This window comes from Nicotiana tabacum, chromosome 1 (assembly GCF_000715075.1).
Source record: "Nicotiana tabacum cultivar K326 chromosome 1, ASM71507v2, whole genome shotgun sequence".
NCBI classification, from domain to species: Eukaryota; Viridiplantae; Streptophyta; class Magnoliopsida; order Solanales; family Solanaceae; genus Nicotiana; species Nicotiana tabacum.
In genome coordinates, this window is record NC_134080.1 from 3746148 (window position 1) to 3761600 (window position 15453).

At 34.1% G+C, this 15453-nt stretch overlaps 1 pseudogene; it reads right to left on the reverse strand.

Moving 5' to 3' along the window:
• Positions 1-11365: 11365 nt before the first annotated feature.
• On the reverse strand, positions 11366-14761 carry LOC107768275 (putative F-box protein At5g55150; annotated as a pseudogene).
• Positions 14762-15453: the final 692 nt, after the last annotated feature.

Sequence of the window (15453 nt, forward strand, 5' to 3'; positions counted from 1 at the left end):
TATTTTCAATCTCATATAAGTTTTGCTCTTTTCCATCCCAATATCTTCTTCCTTTGAAAAATCCCCTGTTTTTTCCTCTGTTTCTTGTTTTTGCATCCTTAATTCTTCTGTATTTTCCCTCTGTAAACATGTCTCTATACAATTTCCCATGATTTTAATAGTGATTTTGCTGTTTCTAAAATGTGGAAAATTAGGGAGAAGGAGAAAGAAGCCAAATCAATAATTTTGAGAGAGAAAGGAGAGAAGTGTTAACTAGGGTGCATGTGAGAGAGGGTGAAGAGATTATTTATATAGATGTTGAATTGAACTATTAAAAAAAATATGGATTAGGTAATTTGCAGCTGTCATTGATTTTACTTTTCATAATTGATAGATTTTTACAGACGAGGATTGTAGTGGAGTTGTAAATAATAATTCATCGAGAGGTTTCGGGTTCGAGACGTGGGTATGAAGTTTCCTTTATTCTTTACTCCTAATATGGGACTTTTCAGTGTGAATCGGATTTAGTCGAGCCCCGATATGAGTACCGAAACATCGGGCAGAAAAAAAAAGATAGATTTTTTCAAGTTTGGCCTTAAATAGTAATACTTACTGAATGCAAAATGTTTTGTGCACCGAGTTGTCCTTTAAGAAATAAGTTCGGTCATGGTATTTGTAAATTTTAAATTTAAGTATTTTATAGAAAATTTTATGTGAGGAATTTTTTTTTAACTCACAAATCTTAGCTTTTTTCTAAGTGAAACTATATTTAAGTAAAAATTACAAAACATTTAAATATTCTTTTTCAAATTAAATCATATATTGTCCACACTATTTTTCCGTTTTTTTCATAGTACCGTAGTATTATTACTGGTTGTTGTTATTATTTTTTCATTTATTTTCTGTTTCCTACAATGCTTATATTATTTTTCTGATTTTTGTTGTTGTCACAAATTCTATTGTCTATTTTCTTCTTTTTGAGATGAGGGCCTCTCGGAAACAGTCTTTCTACCCCTCCGGGGTAGGGGTAAGGTCTACGTATATTCTACCCTCTTCAGACCCCACTTGTGAAATTTTACTGAGTTGTTGTTGTAAATTAAATCATATATTGTCTGAACTCTTAAATATTTAGAGTTGTAATTTTGTGTTTGTTATCTCTAATCACGAGAGTAATGTGTATTAGCGTAGTACGAATTCTCTATAGGAAAAAAAGAAATTATTAATTTCAGTTTTGGAATTATGTATGTGTATTTGTCTTGTTTTTCAAAATATCAATTCTCGTGTTGAATAGTAGATGAAATGAACAAACCCGTGACTAATAGCGTTTTAATTAGTCGTAAATAGATTTCAAAATGAGTACAACTAGCATTTGGTATATTTATTTATTTTTTTTCTTCAATCAAGTATTTAATTGGTCGAAAAAGAATTTAAAAAAAAAAAAAGAGATTAGGCAGGAGAATATGTCGGTCCTGAATTTCATGGAAAGAGACTATTCCTAATCCAAGATTCTATTATTCTTCAATTTTCATATTTCAATCGCTAGAATAGTATACAGTCAAATCTTCCTATAATAGCTTCATTTGTTCAAATATTTTTTGGATGTTATATTAAATTGTTGTTATAGCAAACATATATTATAATAGAACATAAAATTTGATTCCGAAAAAATTTGACTTTTTTATGAAGTGATGTTATATAAGGATATTGTTATACAAAGTTCTGACTATATAACCAATCAAAGTTTCACCTAATGCAAATTTTAAATGTGTTTGCCTCAAAATTTATATAACCTCAATCAGTGACGGATCCAGGATTTTAAAGTTATGAGTGCTTGTCGATAAAAATTTCAAAAGAAGAGGAAAAATAAATTTAATTGTGGGTGCTCACTCAATATTTATCTAAATATTTGTATTGTTGCCTATATAAATTAATTAATATGGTCAAAGTTAATGGGTGCTTAAGCACCCACAACTCTCTATGTGCATCCGCCACTGACCTCAATCTATTTATCCTCACGCTGATTTTACTTATTTATTTGCTAGTAAATTACTAAAATAAGATGCTCATATCGCGATAACGATCTCTATTTGAATGTAGGATACGTGAGAGGTGGTGATACGATGATAATCAATCCGGAAGGACCATTCTTTCATCTAAGGATGCTCAACTATCATATCGTTTATTCGGGTAAGATAGAGATGCTTTACCCATGCAGTCAGGGCAGAGCTAGAGCTTCGGTAACGGATTCGGTCGAATCCAATAATTTTAGTGCAAACTTTATATTTGTCTTAAGAAATTCGTTGACTAATTACAAATTTTTACTTTAGAACCCAGTAACATAAAAAGGCTAGAATCCTGAACTCAATAACTTCAAATCTTGGCTCCGCCTTTGCATACAGTGTAAGCAATTATATGAATATGGTGCTTTACCCATAAATGATTCTTTAGTCTTGCAAGAATTGTATGAAAATCATCCTCGAAGGGACTTCCCAAATGGTCGTAGCCAGGAAATCTGTCATATTTAACGATGTTTTTTTTGTTTCTCACCCGGTGTCCGGTACCTATATTGGGGCCGGACTAAATTTGGATTCACGCCGGGAAGTCCCACATTAGGGGATAAATCGCTCCCTAAAAAAGGCGACTCCATGCCCAGGGGCTCAAACCCGAGACCGATGGTTAAGGATGAAGGAGTACTTATCACTCCACTACAACCCTGGTTGGTTTTAACGATGTTAATAATGCTAAAAAAGTTGATCATGCTAATGCATAAATTATATAAGAAAAAGAAATTTTGGTCCTTAAAAAGTGTTTCTCCACAATAATTAAGTTGATCTTGCATATTGGAAGTTTAGTCTTTTGAAGATCTAATTAGTGGGGTTAAATTGTTTGTTTAGTGTTACCTTCCTTTGATTTTTAAGACTATAGGTTATAAAGGCCATAATTTACCTTTAGTTAAATCCATGATTGAAGTGAAAAAACAGTAGATAATATTGACATTTTGTGGAAATACAAAAGGTAGAAAAAGGAAAAAGACTTATCATAACTTATAAGAAGACATCTTTCAATGCTAGCATGTGACTGACCCCAACATCTTTGGCAAAATTGGTGGTCTATTCTAGTCCCACACACAATAGTACCCGCCCCCCAACCCACCCCACCCCCCACCCACCCAACAAATTGAATAGGAGCGGAGCGTTTTAAGTGCCAGCAAGGTCACATATCATGTCTTTTCTTTGTAAGAGTATTTGTACGTACCTCAATTATTCTATCAGACACTTAGATATTTTTTATTATAACAATAACAAACTCGTATAATTGTACGAGTGAGGTCCGGGAAAGATAGTATTTACGCAAATCTTATCCCTACCTTGAGGGTAGAGATGTTGTTTCCGATAAACCCCGGAATCAAGGAAAGAAAAAAGAAAGCAATAACAATCAGTCATAACAACAGCAAAATAATAAGAAAACAGGCAGTAACAATAGCAAGATAGTAAGAGAACAAGCAGTATCAATCGCAAGATAATAAGAAAACATGTAGTATTAAAGATTACCAATAACTGAATACACGACTATCTACTAATACTACTGGTATGGAAAGAAATACACTCGGCTACCTACTAACCTTTTACCTTAATTCTCGACCTCCATGCCCTCCTATTGATGATAGGCTATAATTACATATTTTAGTCGTTTATTACACTCTAATTTATTGTACTTTAATTGAATTTGACCTTTAATCGCTAGTGTTTTGCACTAATTGTGTGTTTTATGCCTTGTAGGAGTGATTCCGAGCTATGTAAATATTATGGTGTGAATTCAAGTGATTTGGAGCTTTGAAGTCTGAGTAAAAGCCTAAGGAATTAAGCCAGGATCGTGTTCGGGAATCAACGATGATAGTTAGAACGAACGAAGAATCGAGTAGGCATATTGTGCACTTTCTAGTAAAATGCACATAACCTTTTGCTCAGAACTCCATTTGGGCTCCACAATATATTGTTGGACAGCTAACTCAAATGGCTACAACTTTTATATTTTGCGTTTTTTTCAAATTCCTAACAGAACATGGTGAAAAGTGGGCATCAAGTGCGCGGCCGCGCTCGTCAGGCAAAATCAAAGTGGATATGCGCGGCCCCGCACGTCCTGTCTGGAAAATGTGTCCTTTTTCGCGTAAGAGAAGGTGTAAATGTTTGGGTCCAACCCTACTTGGTATATATACATGAAAAAAACTGTATTTGAAGACTTTTGACATAATTTAGACCTAAGGAGGCTAAAGAGATCGAGGATTCGACCCAAGGAGGCAAGAACACATCAGGAGCAAGGCGGAGAATTCTTCTACAAGTTTCTCACTTCCTTCTTCCTATTTTTATTATTGGTTTTGACCTCTAGTATTGTATTTAATTTTGCATACTATTATGAATAGCTAAGGGTCATGTCCTCAGTGAGCTAAAGTAACACCAATCCTGCCTAATTACCTCTCCCAAATACTTTTGTAGCCTACATCTACCCCTATTCAGACCAACCGAGTTCAATCTCTTACTATCCGTCAAAATATAGACAAATAAAAAGAAACCACTTAAATTTAAAAAAAAAAAAATTTACTAAGATTTGATTCCCTAAGTCTTCATAATTTTTATACCATTTTATTGACCGCTAAACCACACGCATAATCAGTACAACAAGGTCGCATATTCTTAGATTTAGCCATGTGAACTCAAGATTTTTCTTAGAGATACTGTTGGAAAAATGTTAACTCTAAAAAGAAATAGAAGCTATAATCTTTTGTCAAAATCTTCTAGTAACAAGCTAATTAAGAACACTTATTTTGTACCCTTTTGCAATCTAAGTATAAAGAAGTCAAATTTAAACAAAAAGCAACTCGAATGACCAGAACAACACTTAATTTTAAAGATATATGCTTATAAAGCACAAATTTAAATTTTCTTAAACAAAGTAAAATGACCATTGACACGACTTATAAAACAAAAAAAAATTCTATTGAAAGCTTTTACAAAGTTGTCTATAGGAACGGTAAATATTGTTGTTGTGTGACCTATAAGTTACAGGTTCGGGCCGTGAAATCCAACTAGTAATGTTTGCATTAGGGTAAGTTACTTATGTCACATTCCCTTATGGTGCAATCCTTTCCCGAATCCTGCATGAATGCGTGATGATTCGTGTACTGGACTGTCTTTTTATAGGAAGCTTTTACAAAGTAAACTGGCTTTTACAAAGTAAACTGGCTTTGTGACCTTTTTCTTTTAGAAAACATTTTTTAACTTCAGCTTTTGACCATTTCATCACTAGAAGATATGTAATATTATACAAACTTTTAAATAACTATATACTATATGAATTTCCATAAAGTGAAGATTTTTGTTTCTGTTTCCTAATTCCTGCCTTAAAATGGTCAAAAGGTTAAAGTCCATTTGGAAGTGTTAGGCAAAAGAATCAAAAGATCAAACAATAGAGAAATAGATATTATTACTAGCTCTAAAAAAATTTAATACAAGCTGACAAAATATAGTTAGGAAAATACCATTTAATTCTTTCTTTATTATGCATGGACAGATGTAACATTCTTGTACGTGGACTAATTTCATGACTTAATTTGCTGACTGATTCTTTTCTCTGTCTTAAATTTTTATGTGTGTCTTGTTCTAGGGATCTCTTAAGAGTCAATATTTTGTTAAGTAGCCCTTTGAAAATGTTACTTGATTTTTCTTTGATTTTCTTAGCCTTTGTCTCCATATGATCTATAGGGTAACGATAGCTATAGAATCTGCTATTGGCACTTATATCAAAGTAGACTGTATACATTATATTTCTTGGGGTGCGGCCCTTTCCTAGGCAGTGGCAGAGCCACATGCACCCAAGGAGTGTCGACACTCCTTCGTCTGAAAATTATAGTGTGTAGCAGGGTAATATTTTAAAAAATATGTAGATATACTATATATTGACATCTCTTGACTTATTGGTGAGTTTATTTCTTTATATTTTGAACCCTCTTGATGAAAATCCTAGCTCCGCTACTATCCCTAGACCCTGTGTAAAGGACGAATATTTCGTGCATTGGACTGCCCTTCCTTCAGCTTGTGATTTTTAAACATTACTACATTGCTTTGATTTATTGCTTTTAGTTTATGCAAATTGACAGATCCATGTTCCTGTCTATATATGCGACTTGTGACTTTGTTAATTAGCTGGTGGTCCAATGTAATATATAGGCACATGATGTGGCTTTTTTGCGCTACTCAAGGCTATGATTTAGTTATAGTCATTATAGACTAGGTTAAAAAAAATAAAATAAGACCAGTAAAAGTTAAAGATAATTCTTAAATTAGCTAACACTTCAAAAAATAAGAGAGGCTATAGTAGGACTATGCGAATAGGCAGAAAATTTAACTTGTTGTAACAGATTACCTGTCTTATTTTTTCAGATTACTATGTACTTCACTTATTCCAGACAGGTACATGTTTAGATGACTTGATAATATAATTTTTTTTCTTACACTAGTATCTGTATATAAAAGTTAAACTCAGTGAATTTAACACCAGGGGCATAAGGAACGTAATTTATCTCACCTTTTACCATTATAAGGGCCCGTTTGCGCATAAAAGGATTCTTTTTTTTCAAAAAAAAAAAATTTGAAATCAGTATTCGGCCATGAAATTTTCGATTTTCGATAAATTTTGGAATTTTTCGAAAATTTGAAAAACTCCAAAAAGCTATTTTTCATTTTCACTTCAGATCACTCACAAAAATTTAAAAACAACCCAAAATTATATTCATGTCCAAACACAACTCTTATTTTCAAATACCATTTTCACTTGAAAAAAAATCACTTTTTCCGAAATTTTAGAGTTCTTTGTATCCAAACGCCCACTAAGTTAATCCAACAAAGCAAAGTTGTTTCTTTTTTGGATTAATTGACTCCTTGTAATATTTTCTACTTGGAACCAGAGCTAAATGAGGCTAAACAAAGAACAAATTCTTTCAAATGGTTTGACAAGTGAGGACTAATAAGTCCTATGAAACATTTCATGAGGACCAGACGTTTATTACAAAAGTCTTAGTATATGACATGGTAGCCTTGGAGTAACTGGTAAAGTTACTGCCATGTGACAACGAGGTTACGGGTTCGAGGAAATAGCCTCTTACAGAAATGCAGGGTAAGGTTGCGTACAATAGACCGTAGTGGTCCAACCCTTCCCCGGACCCCGCGCATAACGGGAGCTTAGTGCACCGGACTGCCCCGCCCTTACTATATGACCTGAAAAATACTAAAACATTAGGAGTATAATTCTTCAATTTGTATGGTAGTTATTAAATTCAGAACAAGAGAGTTGGTTTGCAGTAACATTTAATTTAAGATGCACCAATGGTTCCAAAGTACTGCTGCTTAAGACTTTTGAACATAACACAATGTGAACGTTTTGATGAAAGGCATATTTCTGGTTTGTGAGTGAGTTAATTTATTTATTTAATAGCTGCAGATCTAGCAAAATTATTTTACATTTATGTCATATTCAAGTAGGTAAACGCAGGTCTTTAAATGTCTTTGTCTTCTCCAGAAGGGGTGTACGGACCAGTTTGTGTGCACCTCGACTAATAATATGGGTATCTGCTATCTACTAGTAGTATAGATACCGACAGGTACCGATAATCGGTTCAGCAACACATGAGAAGAAATCACCTAATATTTTTGCTTAAACCTGAAATCTCATGATTTTCAACATACTTTATTGATCTGTAAGTCACACCCAAAAGTTATTACTTGTGCATACCAATTACCTTTACATTCCCAACTTCTATTAGCTATTTACATATGGTAATTAACTTTAAAATTCCTTTTAATGAATAAGAAAATCAACGATTACATATAATGACAAATTTAGTGGGTCATGAACACAAAGAAAATACTTAAATGAACGTCTATTAACAATCTTCTTATATGATAAGAGTATAACTTTTACTTAAGATTACTGGTAGTACCATCTACAGATATATCATATAGATACGTAAATACTACTAGTAGCTTTTAACTTTTATTCTGGATATTTTCTTATTAGACGGAGAGCCTTAACGCAGCCGTAAGAGTTAACTATCGTGTGATCTGAAGATTGAGGGTTTAAGTCGTAAAAATAATTTCTCACAAAATAATGTATGATAAGGAGCATACAATAGTCCTGTGATCCGACCATTCCCGAACCCGTTTATAGCAGGAGCTTAGTGCACTTAGTTTTTTTTTTTTTTTTTTGGGTCACGTTCTTCCCTTAATGTCTTATTTTTGTTACAACGAGCATCTATGATATCATCCTAACTTCTGCATGTATTGTATGGGTTTAATTTATTGTACGGAGTCATGGCAAAATATGGATAAGCATGTAAAGGTTAACGTATTGATGTGGTATGCAAATTAAATTAGCTTATCTAAAATCATAATTTGTTAATCAAATCTCTAAAGGAATGAATATTAATTTTCCCCAATTGACATAATCATGACGCCAGTCTAGCGTCATGGATTCGAACAAACATTGAAATATGAAACTATGCTTGTCGGGAATTTAATGCTTTTTAAAATAATTTAGACTAAATAATTACGTGATTTCGTTAAAAATCTTTTGTCGTTTTTGTTTTAACAGGACATAATCTTGAGATTGAGAAAAGGGGGTTTATTTCTCTTTTAAACATGACACTAGCAAGTACTGCATAGTAATCAATGGAGTGAGTGAAAGTCATGAATTTATATTTAAATTGCGGGGGTGAGGGGAGCATAACAATACTCGTTAATTTCTTCCCAAATATCCAAGCCCTATAGGGTAGAATTATTCGATAGTTGATAGGAGATGATAGGTATTAGATTTGAAATTCCTCTTTGTAAAAGAGCGATGAAATTAGTTAAAGTATGTGTAAGTTGATCCAAACACCACCCCGTTCTATTTTAATTAAAAAAATCGACACTTATGGGTGTAGCAAAGTGTTCAATATAGTATGTAAATGAAAATCATGGATTTTTATATTTAAATTGCGGGGGAGGGAAGCATAAAATACTCGTTGATTTCTTCCCAAATTCCCAAGTCTTACAGGGTAGAGTTAAATGTTGATAGGAGATAATAGGTACCGATAAAATTAGTTTTAATATGTGTAAACTGATCCAGACACATCCCGCTCTATTTTAATAAAAAAATATCAAATGGACAATAATCATCACTAGACAGTCTACAAAGTTTAGGTGAGAAGATGAAGAGTGACTGGTTGTGGAAATCTTTTGAGAAGACCCTTTTGACTTGTTGGAGCCAAGCACAGCTACCTTTCACTTGTAATAAAAGAACATAATTATAAACCTAATCTTGCCCCCACTAGTTGGGATCAATTATTCAACATATTAACAATTTTACCACAAGTTCTCAATAATAATTGTCTTTGATGCAGTTGTTTAACCATTTTAATGTCTCCTATAACACGTCCAACATCTTTTCTTCTTGGTAGCAATGATGTCCGAGCAAGCTTGGGGACACCTCAATTATTCCATCGATACTAGCTACCTTCTATCAACACAAGTATGAAGTAATTTTATTCACCGCACATGTATTAGATAATTCTAGCCAGGGGCATGTATGCCTTGTTGAGGATAAATATAAAATTGACATCAATTATCATTATAGTAATTTGTTCATTAGTCCACTTGTTCAAATTGTGACACCGCTTATAAAATAAGATTAGCCTCAAGGCTTAAAAGAAATTAAATCATTTACATACCGGGCCACATTCAGTATATCACAATCTACACATTTCCTTCTTGATTTGCATGACTTGTGATCGGCTACTCCTTCAATTGTTTTCTGCAAAAAATCATCAAACACAAAAAAAATTGAAGCTAAATTCATCTAATAAATTTCTTATTCTTTCAATATTAAAGCGGCATTCCAAAGAGACCTCTTAAATTTATACTGCATTTCAGTGTCAGAATCTTTCATGAACTATACTATTGTTACTACTCTGGCCAATGCCCCTGTGCGTTATGCAATACTACAACAAACAATAGCATACCTAGTATACTCCCATAAGTAGGGTCTGGGAAGAGTAGTGTGTACACAGACCTTACTCCAACTTCGTGGAGGTAGAGAGGCTGTTTCCGAGGATCCTCAGCTCAAGGACAAAATGAAAAGGAGCAGTAACAACATCGATATATAAACAGCAGCGTTATGCAATACTGAATTGTACAAACTACTACAAGAAGCTCCCTTTCTTGAAGCTAGAATAGGGACCTTGTAAAGGGGAAGGGAAGAAGAATGCGAAATTGCGATCCAGCAGAAACATTTTACAGCAATTTCCATTGCTCAAGGGAATTCTTTCAGCATAAGTGCATAACAGTAACATGATAGCATTGTCTAACCATAGAACATACTACTATAAGCTAGAGGTAGATAGTTGAATAGCAACATTAACACTTCTCCTTGTACATAGAGCAGTTAAAATACTAGACGTTTAGCTGCAAAGCTACATCCTCGAACATCCAAAACAACTTAAGTTACCCGCCTACACTAAGATTCTCAAAGATCTCCTGAACATCAGCAGATGTAACTGGCTTTGATGAATCAAAGGATGCCTGTCAAGGAAACATGGATGATCAAAAGCAATATCTAAAATAAATGGGACATGCCAGTTAAACAGTAATAGCAAGAGACAAGGGAAAAAGAGGATCTCCTTCATCCAACAATCCATTTAGATACCATTCAAACCAGTGCAACAATGAGAAGTGGTTCTGCTCTCGCATCTCCTTCATCTAATATCCGTTTAGATAGTTGTATCACCATAGGCGACAACTAATCTCAGTTTGCAGGCTCTGTCACCTTTTCATATCCTATTTGAAAGAGTGCTATTTTGAACTTTAAGATTTCAGATTCCACGAATTAACTCAAATTACAGTTAAAAATGTCTGTATACAAACTTCTCGTGTTCATGGGGAGTTAAACATGCAAAATTTCCAATAAGACACATGAAAACAACCGAACTCTTTACATAGTTAACCAAATATGGAATGAGTTATTCAACACCGTTGACATGGGCGTATTTGGTGTCTTTATCACATTTATCTGACAGACACAAAAATGCTCCTAGATGCGTCTTCCTGCTAGCTGACAGCAAATACTTGTTCCAAACTCAACAAGATGTGATAAACCAGATTTATACTAATTATATTTACATAAACATTTGTTAACCTGTTCTTTTCTGATTAGTATACAGGAACAAATCAAAGTATTTCATGTACCTAATCTTTTTGGATGAGAAATACCAGCCAAGTGAGCAGAATTCAATGTCACTTACACTAATTTCAGTATTCAGTTCCTGGAAATACCCCCCCCCCCCCCAACCCCCCTCCAGTTTCTATCTTATCTGGTGCTATTGTTGGGTCGGTTATCATAATTCAACTTGCATAAATACTTTTTAAGAGCAACAAGGAGAAAAGAGAAACAGCGCTCAAATGAAATAGTATAAGCAGAAAATGTACAAAACCTTCACTTTCAAAACAAGACCATTCGGCTCTGTTAGTGAGTCCAGCTGAACTATTCAATAACATCCCGAGAAAGCGCAACGGCCTCATTAACCTTTTTATATCCTCTTGGCTCAAAAAAACTGAGTTCGAGGTTTTAATTTAAGCTCCAGCTGAATTGGTTGAGAAAGGAAGACATGGTAGTGCTTACAAGGTCAAAGTTGATGTAACATCCGTCAGCAGGATTAAGAGGTTTTTAAAAGGATGATCCAGGTCAAAGTTGATGTAACATCGGCCACAAGGATTAAGAGTTAGGTGAATTCAAAGGATGATTCAAGAAGAGGATGCAACAGAAACATCAAAATGAAGAACCTCAAACATTGCCTTGTTGCTTCTACTGTTCCAAGCAAGAGAAGCTAACAATTAAACTAGTACAAGCAGAATGGCAGTCCGTTCAAGCATCTCCATCATATATTTATTCTTTGTATGAAACTCATTTTACCTTGTAATAGATCAATTCCCACTTGGACTTAAGCCCTTAAAAAATAACTTCGAAACACATTTATTGAAGCAGAGTAATAGAAGCATCTTACACCCTCTTTCTGTTCTATAGACAGCTAGAATATGGTTACATCTCCTACTTTTGTGTTTCAGTTAGCATATCAATTGCAAATTGCATGGTGATTGCACATCAATATTATTAGATCATGAACGGTTTCCGGTAGGAAACTTGAGAACAAGGACAATACTGATATAGAAAGAGGTTTCGAAGCAGTAATGCATTCCAACACAACATACCATGAAGCAAGGAAGTATAACAACTAATGGGTGTACCTTATCCAATTATATGGATAATAAGAAAGATACATCAATCAAGTCTGAAGGTAAATGGCACGTTTAAATGTTTTAAACGAACTCGGCTTTCAGGGTAAAATAAAACATATAGCATAATAAATAGAGTAAATAAAGAAAGGTGACTCACTCAACGCAGAGTTGGTGTGACCCAAAGTGGCGGACAAACACGACTGAGGGAAATACCCTCGTAATGCGGCTGGAAACTTCCATCTGCTAAGTTGAACACCCCCATGTCCGAGCCGCCTCCTTCTTCAAACTCAGTGTGCTCAATCAAACAATTATCTGTAAAATAAATATGATTGCGCTTGATTCCTGGAAATTGAGAAGCTTGGACTGAAAGAGAAGCATTAGCGCCCAGAAAAAAAGCTCTGTCCCATAAATCCCTGGTCTCAATCATTTTGCCAACAGCTAAATCTACCTGGAAAACTTGAATATTTGTTGTCCGATATGTCCACTTCACACTATCTGTGGTATAGATGGGCGTCAATGGAATCTCAAGATCATTCTCGACTCTCTTTATTACATAATATAGCGTAACTACAAATAATGATCCTAATGATTCTAGGATGTAACACTCCGCATCTGGATCCCGTGTAACTTTGCTACGAAATGAGTTTTAGCAGGTCCAGAGAGAGCAACATCACAAACATAGACAAAGCCGCCATAAGCAACCGTGTAAAAGAGGCCATCAAAATATACCACATCACTAACATGTTGGAAAGAGGTTCCACTCCCAATCCTGGTCCATAGTAAATCTCCTAGTCTCTAAAAACTAAGGAATTGGTTGGGTCCCTCAATGACCATGAGAACATAGTCAGATGTCTGAGAAGGATTAGCTGAGAGAACTGCTTTCCTGATAAAGGTCCACGGTTCTTCAGTGTCGTTGAGTTCATAATAATCTTCAGTGGCATTTTGATGGGGCAATTCGATCTGAACACCAGAGAAGGGATGTAACAGACTGATTTCACCCTCGTCTTTTCCCACTGTGATAAGGCACCCCATAGACTCCACACATCATTTTCCACTGGCTCCCGGAATCCGCTTCTTCAAAATCATGCCATTATAGAGACTGAAGAATTTTATACAGGTGTTATCATCCTCCTCCTCAGCTAACATCAGCCAGGAAATCCTAGGCAAGTCACTGTTAAAATTGGCCTTGGTGGCCATAGAGTGCCACGATTTGCAGACCATGCCGAAATTAAGGTAGTCTTCAATCAAATTTAAACGTCTAACTATTAGAACCAGCAGATCATGTTGAAGGTCCGACCAATCAGCCACATCTTGCAGTCCCGCCATATTATCATAAATTCTGTAAACAGAGTTTGGCATGAATTTCACTTTTGGTGTAGTTACAATTCTAAATTTCAAACACGACATCTAAGGCAAATAGATACTCCCTCCGTTTCCATTTCACAAAGAGCCAGTTTGGCTTAGCTGATTTAGAGTAGCTGATAAGCATTAGGTGCTGAAAAGCACTTTTAAGTGCTGAAACTGATTTAAAATAAGCAGTTACGTGTTTTGATAAAAGTGCTGAAATAAATAATAAGCAGCTGAAGAACTAGATATACGAAGAGTTTTGTTTTAAAAAGAAGTATTTTAGGGATAGAATAGTAAATATTTTGGTCAAACCTAAAGTTCTTATAAGCTGAAATTTGATAAGTTGTGGGAGACCAACTTATGGCTTTTGACTTATTTTTAACTTATAAGCACTTAACTTATAAGCACTTTTAATTTAACCAAACGCGTAGATAAGCAAAAAGTGTTTATAAGCCAATTTGACCAACTTATAAGTTTAGCCAAACACCCTCAAAGAATGATGCATTTCTATATTTGGAAGCAGTTTAACACTTTTCATTTTATACAATTTTCCCTTAATGAGAAGCTTTTATAACCATAAAAATTGAAGTCCCTGCAAAAGCTTTTACCCTCTAAGATTTTTAGACCACAAGTTTCAAAAATATCTTGTTGTTTTTTTTCTTAAACTTTAAGCTAAGTCAAACTAACTCACGTAAATTGAAACGGATCGAGTAATAAGAGATATACACAATTAGAAAATAATTGTCATTGTATATCAGTATATGACGCCAGTAAACAAACACCTATCAGTGAAAGCGAACAACTAAATGAATCATTAATTGAATCCATAAAAGTAGGGTTTAATTAGCGACCTCATTAACACAAAAAATTTCTATAACATTCAAATATGCACGAGACAGCAGATGCAAGTACACTAAGATTTTCAGAAATTAAATTTTCTGACCCTTTTTTCGAACAGCTTCGCCGGCGGCCACCAAATGGGACACTTCTCAGCCTCTATTTTCGGCTAATGGAGAATTGAAGCAGTTCAACGAGAGTAACGAATAATGAGAGGAGAAGAAGATGGATTTGGGTTTGTTTTTCAAATCCCTAAAAAAGAGGGAAAAAGAACTGGCGTTGGGTCCGGTACAGTTTGATATTTTCTATTCCGTTTCTTAAAATGTTATATCAATATAGTACCTAATTAATTTTGGTATGGTTCGATTTTTCTTCTTTCGATTTCGATTTATTCGGTTCGCTAACACTGATTTATTCGGTTTGAATACTAACTAATACAAGAGTCATAAACTATAATATTCTTAATTAAAGTACTCAAAAGTAAAAAACTAAAAATATTTGTTGACAAAAGTTTTATCCAAAACCAGTAAATATAAACCCAGAGAAAGAAAATTATACATAAAGAAAATAAATTTGATCATTAGAAATGTCATGTTGTTTGCTTAGAGTTAATTTATGAACTTAGAGAATAAAGGAAAGTAAAATTTTAGATTTTTGATATTTATGTTATAATTAATAATATGTGTATTGTGTAATATAATATATATTTCGGTGCGGTATCGGTATTTCATTTTAAAATACCAAATACCATATCTAGTACCAATTTTTTTTAAAACTTAAACCAAATACCATAGCGAATACTAAAATATCGAATACCAAATACCAAAATTTTTGGTTTCGATACGTTAATTCGATATTTACCAAATTATGCATAGCCCTATCTATGACAACAAAATTTAGAGCGAAATTTGAAGGTTTAGCACAAATTAATTGAAAATATTAGACCATAATCTAGAAATTAAACTACTTA